General features: G+C 37.5%; 1 protein-coding gene across 1 annotated transcript in view; it reads left to right on the forward strand.

Moving 5' to 3' along the window:
* Positions 1-13,570, forward strand: part of XB5762037.L (uncharacterized XB5762037 L homeolog) — a gene marked incomplete at its 5' end in the record, with an annotated part of 583,381 nt that overhangs the window by 382,829 nt on the left and 186,982 nt on the right.

Genomic DNA, 13,570 nt, shown 5'->3' on the forward strand with positions numbered 1-13,570 from the left:
TAAGTAAAACCTGACCCTAAAACCCCAAGAAATGTGTTCAGACTTTCCATAACCTGACAAATTTTGTAAAATGAGTGTGGTATTTAAGTAGTGTGGCCACAAAATGGGTGTAGTCAACAACGCACTGCAGATCTTTTTGTCCATCTTTCTATTTTTCAAGTGTTGGGAGGTATGTACAAATAATCAGACTAATGTTATTGTGCCCTTTCATTGCATCAGAAAACTATTGATCAGATCAATTTAATAGGTAAAACCATATACACAGGGGGTTGTTCAAGGGTGCTGAGTTTAGTTATGTGGTTTTTACTTACCTGCAATAATGATGGTTTACCAGCCAGTGTGGGGTACAGGTCTGCCTATCTGGCCAGGTCTGTACTACTGGTTCTGTAATGTAATGTACCCCCTACTATAAATGATAAGGATATTGGAAGTCACTGAGGGGTTCTGTGACCATATAAAGGCACAAGGCTGCAGGCTGAGTTATACAGGGAACTCTGAGTATCACTTATGTATTATAAGGGATAATGTACCTCCTACTGTAAATGATAAGGATATTAGAAGTCACTGAGGGGTTCTGTGACCATATAAAGGCACAAGGCTGCAGGCTGAGTTATACAGGGAACTCTGAGTATCACTCATGTCATGTATTGTGTAGCCCAATTTAAAGTGGATGGTAAAAAGTAGCATTGCAGGATTTACATCTTCCATGGGTTGCAGATGGGTGGAATGCTTAGCTGTGCCCAGGATTCTCCTTAGCTCCTTACATAAGCATGAGCTCTTCGCATTTCCACATAGTTGCGCTCAGAAGTGATCAGTCCATCCCGTCTTCCATTACGAATTGAGCACTGCTGTGTCTTTTGATGCACAACACTGTGCAAATCCTGGCGCTACCATCACTCCAGGCAGTCTATGAAAATATTCCATGCAACTGCATCCAATTAACAGCGAAGCGCATACATAGTTGTATCCATTTTGATGAATGAAACACAGTTGCACCAGACTTACATGCACCATAGCATAATATGCCATAACAGTTTTACCAGCACCAGGCATTTTTTCTTATGTTTTTTTGTTTTTGAGTGTACCAGATCAGGACTTTGTTTGTATATATATATATATATATATATATATATATATATATATATATATATATATATATATATATATATATATATATATATATATATATATATATATATATATATATATATATATATATATACATATACAGTATATATAGCAAAATAAATACCACACTCAACAGGCTCAGTTAGAGTAACTGATGTTAATAAACAAATAAAAGAAATTACTGTGTGTGTATATATATATATATATATATATATATATATATATATATATATATATATATATCTATATATATATATATATATATATATATATATATATATTCAAGAAGATACCAACACTCACTGGATTGTAGAATAAATACATAAATACTCACTTTATTGGCACGATCAATGTTTCGGCTTTTAACCCAGACTGTGTTAGACAAATTCCAAGTTGCAGTACGTTGACAATTGCCATCCATTCCGAGTGCCTAATAAATATGGACGTTGACAAGGGGAAAGTGCTGGAAGGGTTAAGCTTATGCTGCTCCTACAGAAACAGGGGAGGACATAGCACTGCATACTGCAGCTTATATACTGGAACATCGGAAAATGGAAACATTGAGAAAGTGTTGGAATTTGGAAATTATATTTAGGCAACCCTGTTAACTTTCTGAAAAGCCCCACTCCTATAGTATCATAAAATTATAGAACATTCCAGATCCAGCACAGGTACGGGACCTGTTAAACAGAATGTGCGGAACCGGGGGTTTTCCGGATAACGGATCTTTGTGTAAATTGAATCTTCATACCTTACGTCTACTAGAAAATCATGTAAACATGAAATAAACCCAATAGGCTGGTTTTGCTTCCAATAAGGATTAATTATATCTTAGTTGGGATCAAGTACAAGCTACTGTTTTATTATTACAAAAAAAAAAGTGAATCACTTATTTAGATATTTGGATAAAATGGAGTAAATGGGAGAGGGCTTTCCCACAATTCAGAGCTTTCTGGATAATAGGTTGCCAGATAATGGATCCCATACCTGTATAGCGTTCAATTGAATTTTAGTGTTTAATTCTTTGGATGTTTATTTGTATATTTATTGTATTTATTTATTGTATTTCTCCATTTAAAGACCATCACTCAATACCAATACCTTTACTGATGTACTGGGTCCCTTGGGCTGCCCTTTGTGTGTTATGTCAGATTCTGTATTATTAAATACTCAGCTGGTACAGGGCTGCAGAACTAATATGCTCTATACCAGTGGTATTTTATGCTAAAGGGAAAGATATTTCACCTGTCGGTGTCCTTGCATCTGTCTTTCTGATGTTGGATGATATAATAATATTAGCAAGCCAAAGGAAAAAAGAAATCAATGATTGGGAAACCTGGTACAGCTATGGGACCTGTTATCCTGATTGCTCGTGACCGGCTGTTTTTTGGATAACAGATATTTCTGAAATTCAGATCTCCCTACCTTAAGTCTACTTAAAAATAATTTAAACATTAAAAAGAAAACAATAGCATTGTTTTGCCTCCAATATTAAGGATTAATTATATGGGAATTAATTACAAGGTACAAGGTTTTATTATTTACATTTGTTTTTTTTTTTTTAGATGTGACTTATTTGATTATAATGGCGTCTATGGGAGATGCCCTTCTCTTAATTCAGACCTTTCTGTATAAAGGGTTTCCATAGCTGTACTGATATATATATATATATATATATATATATATATTTACGTTCGTACCAAACCATAGTGCACCATTTGACATTTGTGAGAGGAAGGCGTTAACCAAAGCAGACACACATCACATAGTATAAGATTTTATCTCTATAAGATATATCTGGTCCTATCTGGTACAAGAGGGACGTTTCCGGCCTTTTATCTCCAAGCATCAGCATTAGCTAACTACACATGTGGTCAGAAAGTTTTTCTGGTAGATTTGTGGGTATCAATTTAAAAAAAATCTAACATGTTAACACTCATTTAGAAAAGCTACACACTCACACTTCTGGTATAAATAGTGCGGATCAGTTATTGTACCCCAACATTGGTCACAATTCTTTTTTTTTTTGTGTTGAAATATTTTATTTGATTTTCACATTAAACAAATAAAATCAATAGACAGCAAATATTATGCCGAAGAAGAGAGAGAAAAAAAAAAAAAAAACGGTTTGTCACAATTCTAAAAATGTAGTTTGGGGGTTCAGCTAAAAAGTTACTGTTACCGCTTCACTGGAAGAGTATAACAGAGATAAAATTGCAAAAACAAACACAATTTGCAAGATTAAAGGAAAAGTAAATGTTTTCCTTTGCTGATCTTTTTCACAGTTCCTCCACTGGATCACTAAATCAAGATTTCAATTATATCTCAGAGCCACAGGCTTTGGAAAAAACAAATAACAGAACCAAGAGCAATATTGTTAATATTCAGTGCAGTCACCAGGGTGTTACAACACTAATCTGTGTGTGTCTTGAACCATAGAAAGTCTATGCACAGATTTTTCTTGTGTGTTTAAAAGTGCTATAGTAATTTCTATAAAGTTCTATCTCCAAAAATAAAACTATAATTAACTCAAACAAGGTGCTTATTGGTGCTTTCTGGTGTTTTTTCAATCAGTAAAACTCAGCATGTGGCTTTCACCATAATTTACAAGATTCCTGATTTTCAACAGCATATCAATATCAACTCCAGGGTATTCCTTTTTCTGCAAAGACATTACAAAGCAGGGACAGCGCCCACAGTGTAATTTGCCTTTATTCTTAAAAAGGTTTTAAAACGTATTGCACTTACATAAGTCACACTTCTGAGCGTATATCAGACAAGCACTTTCTCCAGTCCTATGGAGCAGATCATGGAGGTGAACCTTTACAATACAATAAGATGGGTTCAGCTGTCTCCCTCTCCTGTGTATCCACTCACTGCTACAACTTTTGCACCTTAGGTTCATTTAATTATAATTAATGTTGTACTTAATTATAATTACATTTTTTGAGATAGCACTTTGTAGAAATTACTATAGCACTTTAGATCACACAAGAAAAATCGGTGTGCAGATTTTCTCTGGTTCAAGACACACACAGATTATTGTTGCAACACCCAGGTGACTGCACTGAATATTAACAATATTGCATTCGTTTCTAGGAGTCCTTTTGCACCTTACTTTAATTCATTTTACCTTTTGAAGAAAGCACTACAAGCACCTTGTTTGACTTAATTATAATTTTATTTTTTGGAGATAGCACTTTGTAGAAATCACTATAACATTATAGAACACACGAGGAAAATCCGTGTATAGACTTTCTAGGGTTCCAGACACACACACAGATTAATGTTAGAAAACCCTGGTGACTGCACTGAATATGAACAATATTGAACTAGGTTCTAGGAGTCCTGTGTACCCCAAACACAAACATCACTAAACAAAGTAGGACCTCAATGAACAATGTCAGTCTCATCCCTCTCGCAGTGAAGAGGTGATATGGAAAGAGAGAATGGAACAGTGATGTTTAAGCCAAGCAATAAAATAGCGTCATCTGGTATAAGCAGGGCAGCCATCAGGGGGGGACAGGGGGGAGAGTTGTAGGGGCCCGAGGGTAAGGGGGGCCTGGCCACAGCCACACTTACTTGATTAGCCGGGCCCCCCAACTTTCTGAGAGCTGCTGACTTCTGGAAGGCTCTGGCCACCAATTTTCTCATAATGTGGGGGGGGGGGGGGGGCTGGCCACCAATTTGTTTTCTCATGTGGGGTCCTAGCCACCAATTTTTTTTAATGGGGGAGCCCTGGCCACAAATGTTTTTTATGGGGGGCCCTGACCACCAATATCTTTTTATTTTTTATTAACAAGTGGGAACCCTAGCCAGCAATATTTTTTTTGTTTTTTTACTGTGTGATGGGGGGTGGAACTGTGGGGTGGGGAGGGCAGACCTGTAGGTGGGGCTTGCAGGTGGGTGGAGCACAGGAAATTTTCTTGTATGGGGCCCTGCGATTTCTGATGGCGGTCCTGGGTTTAAGGGCTGCTAGTCTGACAATCTGTAGCAGTGTAAGAGAGCTAAAGCTCTACCAAAGAATGATATTATGACTAGTAATTCAGTGATATCAACCCCCAAGGAACTTGTTTGTATTAGAGTAATACATGATGATAAGTTTGCTTCGAAGAGTCTCAAGAGTTAAATGCAGCACTCAGCAGGAGATATAGAAACTTTCTTTTAGATTTTACTAGTTTAATCATTCACATGGGAAATGCCTCAAGGGCAAGTTTCTCTATTCTTTTCATTCTCTGGAATGTATTATTTTTCTTGCAAGGGACAACGTTCTCACAGGCCCGGATTTGCAGCAAGGCCGCACAGGCCCGGGCCTAGGGCGGCATCAATTAAAGGAATTGTTCAGTATAAAAATAAAAACTGGGTAAATACATAGGGGCCGATTCATCAAGGGTCGAATATCGAGGGTTAATTAACCCTCGATATTCGACTAGGAACTAAAATCCTTCGACTTCGAATATCGAAGTCGAAGGATTTAGCGCAGATAGTACGATCGAACGATCGAAGGATTATTACTTCGATCGAACGATTAAATCCTTCGAATCGAACGATTCGAAGGATTTAAATCCAACGATCGAAGGAATATCCTTTGATCAAAAAAACTTAGGAAAGCCTATGGGGACCTTCCCCATAGGCTAACATTGACTTCGGTAGCTTTTAGCTGCCGAACTAGGGGGGTCGATGTTTTTTTTAAAGAGACAGTACTTCGACTATCGAATGGTCGAATAGTCGAACGATTTTTACTTCGAATCCTTCGATTCGAAGTCGGAGTCGTAGTCGAAGGTCGAAGTAGCCCATTCGATGGTCGAAGTAGCCCAAAAAACACTTTGAAATTCGAAGCTTTTTACCTTCGAATCCTTCACTCGAAGTTAGTGAATCGGCCCCATAGACTGTGCAAAATAAAAAAAAAATTCTAATATAGTTATTTAGATTTAAATGTAATGTATAAAGGCTGGAGTGACTGGATATGTAACATAATAGCAAGAAAAATACTTCCTGGTTTTCAGCTCTCTTGGTTTCCACTGATTACCAGTCAGTAACCAATCAGTGAATTGAGGAGGGCCACATGGGTCTTAACTGTTGCTTTTGAATCTGAGCTGAATGCTGAGGATCAATTGTAAACTCACTGAACAGTTATGTCCCATGTGGCCCCCCTTATAGTCACTGACTAACTCAGAGTTAGAGAGCTGAAAAGCAGGAAGTAGTGTTCTGGCTATTATGTTAGACATCCAGTGACTCCAGCCTTTATACATTACATTTTTGCCTAACTAACTAAATAAGAAACATTATTTATTTTGCACAGCCTATTTATTTACCCAGTTTTTATTTTTACACTGAACTGTTCCTTTAAGGGGCAGCACGTCGCCCAGTCGCACAAGCAGTTTTCTTGCCGGAGCACTAGCGCCGAACGGCTAGTGCTCCGAAACCAAGCGAACAGGATGCGCATGCACGCTATGTTTACAGAGGGAGGGGGCGAAGGAGGACACCAGCCTCCGGGCACCCTCAGGGCAAATCTGGCCCTGGATTCTCATACACTTTAATAGCAAAGCAACTTGAGAATTTTTAAGAACGTGGATGATCTATTGCTCTATATCAGCAGGTTTGAGCTACCAAGATGGAAAACATATGAACAGGAAAAAATATCATCTATGGGAAGCAATTAATAATCTCTGGCTGCGTGTGTGTGTGTGCGTGCGTGTGTGCGCACGCACTACAGTGGCGATTTTCCCCCTCCCCCGGAAATTCGCTCTTAAAGTACCAGGAGCAACATTTTTGCTGCCCCTGGTACCTAGTGGGGCGCTGCCGCCTGAGATGACAGCCTAAACTTGCCTCATTGGCGAAGCGCCCCTGGTGCACTATAGCCAAAATCTACATAGGTAACTGTTACTTCTATTTCCCAAATGTTTAGGGAAGCATTTGCTCTTATTCTAACTAGGCTGCACCACAATCAAGACTGTGTTCTGCGTTCGGGGCCTGGTCAAATGCCCCTTTTGCTCATTCATTAAGGTGGCCCTAGCTGATCACTGCTTATATCAAATGCAAATATTATTTACATTGTTGCCACTAAGTCAGGCATCAGGTAGATTTCAATTTAGTGCTCCTTCAAGATGTGGCCCTCCCACTAGCCTAGTTCTACCTTCAGGGGCCACACTGGGCTTAACGAGGAACAAAGAAGATAATGAGCTGTAAAACAGTCAGGACACGTACTTGGAAAGCTAATGAAAAGATGTAGCGATTGTTTCACAATATTATCTATTTACTTATTAACTGTAATTATTAAAGTATTATTTCATTATTTATCCTTTTTTTAACTGTCATATCACTGAACATGCAAATGCTAATATTAATTCACTTTTTTTTTTCACTGACATTTTTCTTTAGCTGAATCCTTGAGTTCCGTTTCATCGGTTAACACGTATCTATACCGGACCCTAGTCGGAGACTTTGCATCTTACTAAGGGGAGTGAAACAGCCGGCCAAAGCACGCACGTTGGTATTGGATTACATACCTGTAACGGATATGGTCAGGTCTCATGTGTCATTTCTTATGAAAAGGATTTTTTTTTCCATTGTCACCTCTGTGTTTGTGGGAAAGACACCTTCCTGTGTGACTACAGTGAAATCCAAAAAAAAAAAAATGCATTAACCCCTCTCTCTCTCTATGCGGGTGTGTATATATATATATATATATATATACATATATATAGTGTGAAATGATGGCACGCACAGGATTTTAAACAAAAAAACAGGCAAAAGGTGTCAAAAAAGAAATAAGGTTTATTCATCCAACGTTTCGGTCCATACTGCATATCTTGTCGGCGCTATATGAATAAATGATGATGATGATGATGATATATATATATATATATATATATATATATATATATATATATATATATATATATATATAAATATATATAAAATCATCAAAGGATGGAGCAGAACTCCAGTTCTGATAAATAATCGTGCTTTTATTCACATATCATCGTGCGTCCAACGTTTCGGCCCGCATTGGACCAGCAGTTCCCTTTGGGAAACTGTAGATTTTTATTTCAATACACATATTAGTGTCCGAAACATTGGAACACTAATATATTTTAATAAAAATCTACAGTTTCCCAAAAGGAACTGCTGGTCCAGGGATGCATTATTCCTAATTGAAGTAAATGTCCAAATATTGACTGCGCACCCCATAGATCACTAAAGCAGAGTGCGGACTCTTAACAAAATGTTGGTATATATATGTGTATATCAGCCAAACAGATCCGCACTCACTTCGTTAACCCTTCGTTGGTCCGCCCGGGTGCCGCTCCTGGGATTCAGGTAAATATAGAAAAAGACGGTAGCGCACTCCAGGGGCTTGAATAAAAATATGTAGTTTATTTAAACATGGTACAAAATCGACGTTTCGGCTCCCCTCTAGAGTCTTGAGAAAGGCTCTAGAGGGGAGCCGAAACGTCGATTTTGTACCATGTTTAAATAAACTACATATTTTTATTCAAGTCCCTGGAGTGCGCTACCGTCTTTTTCTATATATATATATATATATATATATATATATATATATATATATATATATATATATATATATATATATATATATATATATATATATATATATATATATATATATATATATATATATATATACAGTAAATATATTAATAATACTAATAGAGGCTCACTCCAGGATTGTTTGGATTGTTTATTTAGTTAACACTTTAATGTCCTCAGCTTCAACTGAACCAGAGTTGAATGCACAGGGGTCATGAATAACATGTAAAATCTTTCCTTTATAATTTCGTTACTTATGTGCTTAGAAATCTCAGTATTGGAACCTCTGCATCATAAAAAAAATATAGCTCCCTACTTTAAAATATAAAGATGTAATTGTTAGTATTTATTTTCTTACAGGCTGAGACCATTGCTTTACCATGACATTTATAAAGACTTACAGTATATACTTTCATATCTCCATATGAGACAATAGGGAACTGCTTTGTAGATACACGTGTCCAAAAAAGGATACGATGTTTCCCCACATGCAGATCTATTGAATTGTTGTGCCATCCAGCCATACCTTAAAGTTTGCAGGGACATTAATAAACAATTGCCAGCAACTGATAATTTATATTGAAGTTTATGTTCCAAATCGGTGCTAAATCACAGAAAGGATTCCTGTGTCCCCAGCCTCTCCAGTCAGATAGCGTTGTGTCCGGAAAAGAGGTCGGCGCCTCTCCAATATACATAGAAACGAAAATCTCTCCAGACACTCAATGAGGAATTCAATTTGAATTGTTACCTGTAATGTCAGCTTGTGTCAATTTTTGTTGCTATGCTTAATTCTTTGTAGTTACAATGTGTCTTTTATCCCCTCTAGATTGTTTCAGTGAACGTGATTAAGACCAGGGAAAGCTTTCACCTAGGGTAAAGTAGTCTTTTTTTCTTTAGTAGTTTTTGCTGCTTGTAAATTTTGTACTCGTTTTGATATGTGTAAACGTTTTTAAATTTATTATCACTGGTTTTCAGGTAATATGTATCTTGCATTAATAGGTTGATTTAAGCATTAAAGGACAAGAAGAAAAACACTGGACATTTTCAGATTTTTTTGGATCACAGGATTTTTTATTCACATTTTCCCCACCCAAAATTTTTTTTTCAAAAATGTTTTTATTCACAAGGTTTTTTAACGACTTTTATGTACAATGTGGGTTTATATGGTATAGTATACAAAGGGTTATTAGTAAAGCAATGTCTTTGACAAATGTGTTGGGTTTTGTACTGGGAATTTGAATTGCCATCAGGTGATAAGTGTATGTAGTTATGAGGGTATTTATGTTGTGAGTGCACGCTATTTTGCATGTCTGAGGAACGGCTCTGCCCCTGAAACGTTATATCACAAGACTTGAATAAACACGCAGGGGTCCGCCCCGCTTCACTTGCTGTTGAGTGTCTGGAGAATTTTTCGTTTCCAAATCGGTGCTAAGCCTTTGATTTAATTTCATTATGAAATGTGAAATTTACAGTAAATGTAAATTTTAGATACCCAAACACAAGTATGGGATCCAGAAACCCGTTATCCGGAAAGTTCCAAATTACGGAAAGGCTGTGTACCATAGACTCTATTATAATCAAATAATTCACATTTTTAAAAGATGATTTCCCTTTTCTGTGTAATAATAAAACAGTACCTTGTACTTGATCCCAACTAAGATATAATTAATCCTTATTGGAAGCAAAACCAGCCTATTGGGTTTATTTAATGTTTACATGATTTTCTAGCAGAAATAGGGGGGAATGTAATAAAAGTCAGAAACGGAAAAAATATTCGCAATGCGAAAATGGATGCCTCTGTGCGAACAAATTTGCCGTGTGTAAGAGCCCTAAGAAAGAGTATCACATTGCGAAATCGAAATGAGACTTGTTCTTATTTGTAAGGCACAGAGACAGGTGGATAACAAAAGGGAAAAGAGAACACAAACAAGGAAGGGATAGGGTCATTCTCATGTGACAGAATTTTTGTAAGTAAATGTCATGGTTATTTTTACACTGGATTCAATACAAATGAACCTGCACACGATTTTGACTCATTTGTTTAGCGCTTGTTGTATTCATTCTAATAACAGAACTGTAGATGTCACTGGAAAATGAGTGCGTTCTGATTTTTTAAAGAATTTTTTTGAAGTGTTCAGAAGTTCCAAATAACATAGAAATTCCCATGTATGCTATGTTTATTGGCTCTTATTTTACATACTAACTGAACTTTCTAACGTGAGTTTATCCAGTCCTGTAGTGAGGGTGAGAATTTGGCTTTCTGTTTCTTTGGTATTGATAGTCCACCTTCCTGTTACTGATTGATTTTATTTTTATCTTTAAAGGGACACTGTCATGGGAAAAAACATTTTTTTCAAAATAAATCAGTTAATAGTGCTGATCCAGCAGAATTCTGCACTGAAATTCATTTCTCAAAAGAGCAAACAGATTTTTTTATATTCAATTTTGAAATCTGATATGGGGCTAGACATTTTGTCAATTTCCCAACTGCCCCAAGTCATGTGACTTGTGCTCTGATAAACTTCAATCAATCTTTACTGCCGTACTGCAAGTTGGAGTGATATCACCCCCTCCCTTTTTCCCCCCAGCAACCAAACAAAAGAACAATGGGAAGGTAACCAGATAGCAGCTCCCTAACACAAGATAACAGCTGCCTGGTAGATCTAAGAACAACACTCAATAGTAAAAACCCATGTCTCACTGAGACACATTCAGTTACATTGAGAAGGAAAAACAGCAGCCTGCCAGAAAGCATTTCACTCCTAAAGTGCAGGCACAAGTCACATGACCAGGGGCAGCTGGGAAAATGACAAAATGTCTAACCCCATGTCAAATTTCAAAATTGAATATAAAAAAATCAGTTTGCTCTTTTGAGAAATGGATTTCAGTGCAGAATTTTGCTGGAGCAGCACTATTAACTGATTCATTTTGGAAAAATTTTTTTTTCCCATGACAGTATCCCTTTAATTTAGGACAAGGAAAGATGGATTTGATTCCTTATATTAAATCTAAGCTCCATAAATGGGTTTGCAACCAAAGTATGAATGGAGATCCTAAATTTATGTTTCAAGGATAAGTAAACTTTTAAAATTGACGAGAGTGCTATTCTAAGAGCTTTTATAATTTACATTATTTTTTTTATCCCAAGATATTAAGAGATACACGTACTGTTAATATGAATGAATTTTGTTACAACAGCACCACCTGCTGGTCAGTTCCTGACCAGTCTGACCACCAAGTAGTCAAGGAAGTTGTCAGGAGAAAGAAAGAGGCTGCTCTGATGTTCTTCTGTTGCTTAGGGAAAAAAAACAGAAAACCTTCTCAAATTTTTCCTAAGCAGAATAACATCAGAGCAGCCTCTTTCTTTCTGAATTGCACTTCGCCTGGTCTGTGGTGGCGAAGGCAAGTCTGGCGCAAGAGCTAACGATCATTAAAATACGCATCTTAGTGAATTTGCGTAGTTATGTCCATTCGCCAGAGCAAAAATTTGCCTGGCGTTAGAGTGCGAAGTAGTGCTACAGTCTATCTCCTTCGCTAGCGAATTCACGCCTGAGCCCGTTAGTAAATCGGCGAAGTCCCGAAATGACGTCACACTGGCGAATTTTTGCTAACGTTAGTCACTTCGCCCTTTAGTGAATTTCCCCCATTGACTTTAATGCATTTGGACAAAATAGTCGCCCATATAAAAATTGTCACTCATATAAAAATTGTTGCGCATAAAAATAATTTTGCCGCCCATTAACTTCAATGAGTTTCGCAAATTTTTCACGTTTCGCAAATTTTTCAGGCCAAGTGAACGGGACAATTACTGTAATAAATCCACAAGCTGGCAGCTGAAGACATACATGAGACACAGGGGCATAGGATTGGGCTAAAACTCTTACTCTATCTGTGTGTTACGGGGTCAGCACTATTTATTTAGATAGAACCTATATATTATCACAAATCTCAGCACTTTTGAGTGGAGTTTTTATGCTGTAGTAAAGGAGCTCTGACCCACAGAGCTGGGATTTCTGGATTTATCTTCTCCCTTAAAGGTTAATTTAGTTTCAGGGAGGAGTTCTATGTGTTAGTTTCATTTCTCCAGTAACGACACGGCTGCCTATATCTGTTTACCGCTGAAGGAGATTAATGAATCTGAGATTAATGAATGTTAGTAATGAATAAGGCGTGTGTGCATACAGTACATGTTAGTTATCTAATCTCGCAGGAGATAAATATAAAGTATTTTATTTGCAACTGAAAGTAATTTATCTGTTTCTGCACTTTGTTCTCTGCACAAGTAGATAAGTTTCACTTGCATTTAAAATACAAATTATACAACTAAATCAAAATGTGTAAAGTTGCTTAGAATCATATTTCCTTTCCTTGTACAAAAATAAATTGGTAGAGTTTGCCTTAGATTAGAATAGATCACAAGACCTCCTTAGCTAACTCCCAAGCGGTTTTTATATGGTTCAACCATAAGGGCTCTTACTCACTGGCGTTCTGACCTGCGCTCCTCTGCGTTCCGTTTTTTGGCGTTCAGCCGCAGGGAAGCGCAGGAATAGACGCATGTCATTATTTCAAATGGGGCTGTACTCACTCAGGCGCTTGTAGGCGACGAACGCAGGTTGAGACGCAACATGCTGCATTTTTCCTGCGTTCGGCGCCTACACGCGCCTGAGTGAGTACAGCCCCATTTGAAATAATGACATGCATCTTTTCCTGCGCTCCCCTGCGGCTGAATGCCAAAAAACGGAACGCAGGGGAGCGCAGGTCAGAACGCCAGTAAGTAAGAGCCCTAACTGAGCTGTTAAACAAACTGGCACAGATGGATAGTTTGAGGGGGAAACGGCTGTCATCAGTGAGGGACAGCTGGGACTGCTGTAGAGCTAATAGAGCAAGT

This window comes from Xenopus laevis, chromosome 8L, assembly GCF_017654675.1.
Source record: "Xenopus laevis strain J_2021 chromosome 8L, Xenopus_laevis_v10.1, whole genome shotgun sequence".
NCBI classification, from domain to species: Eukaryota; Metazoa; Chordata; class Amphibia; order Anura; family Pipidae; genus Xenopus; species Xenopus laevis.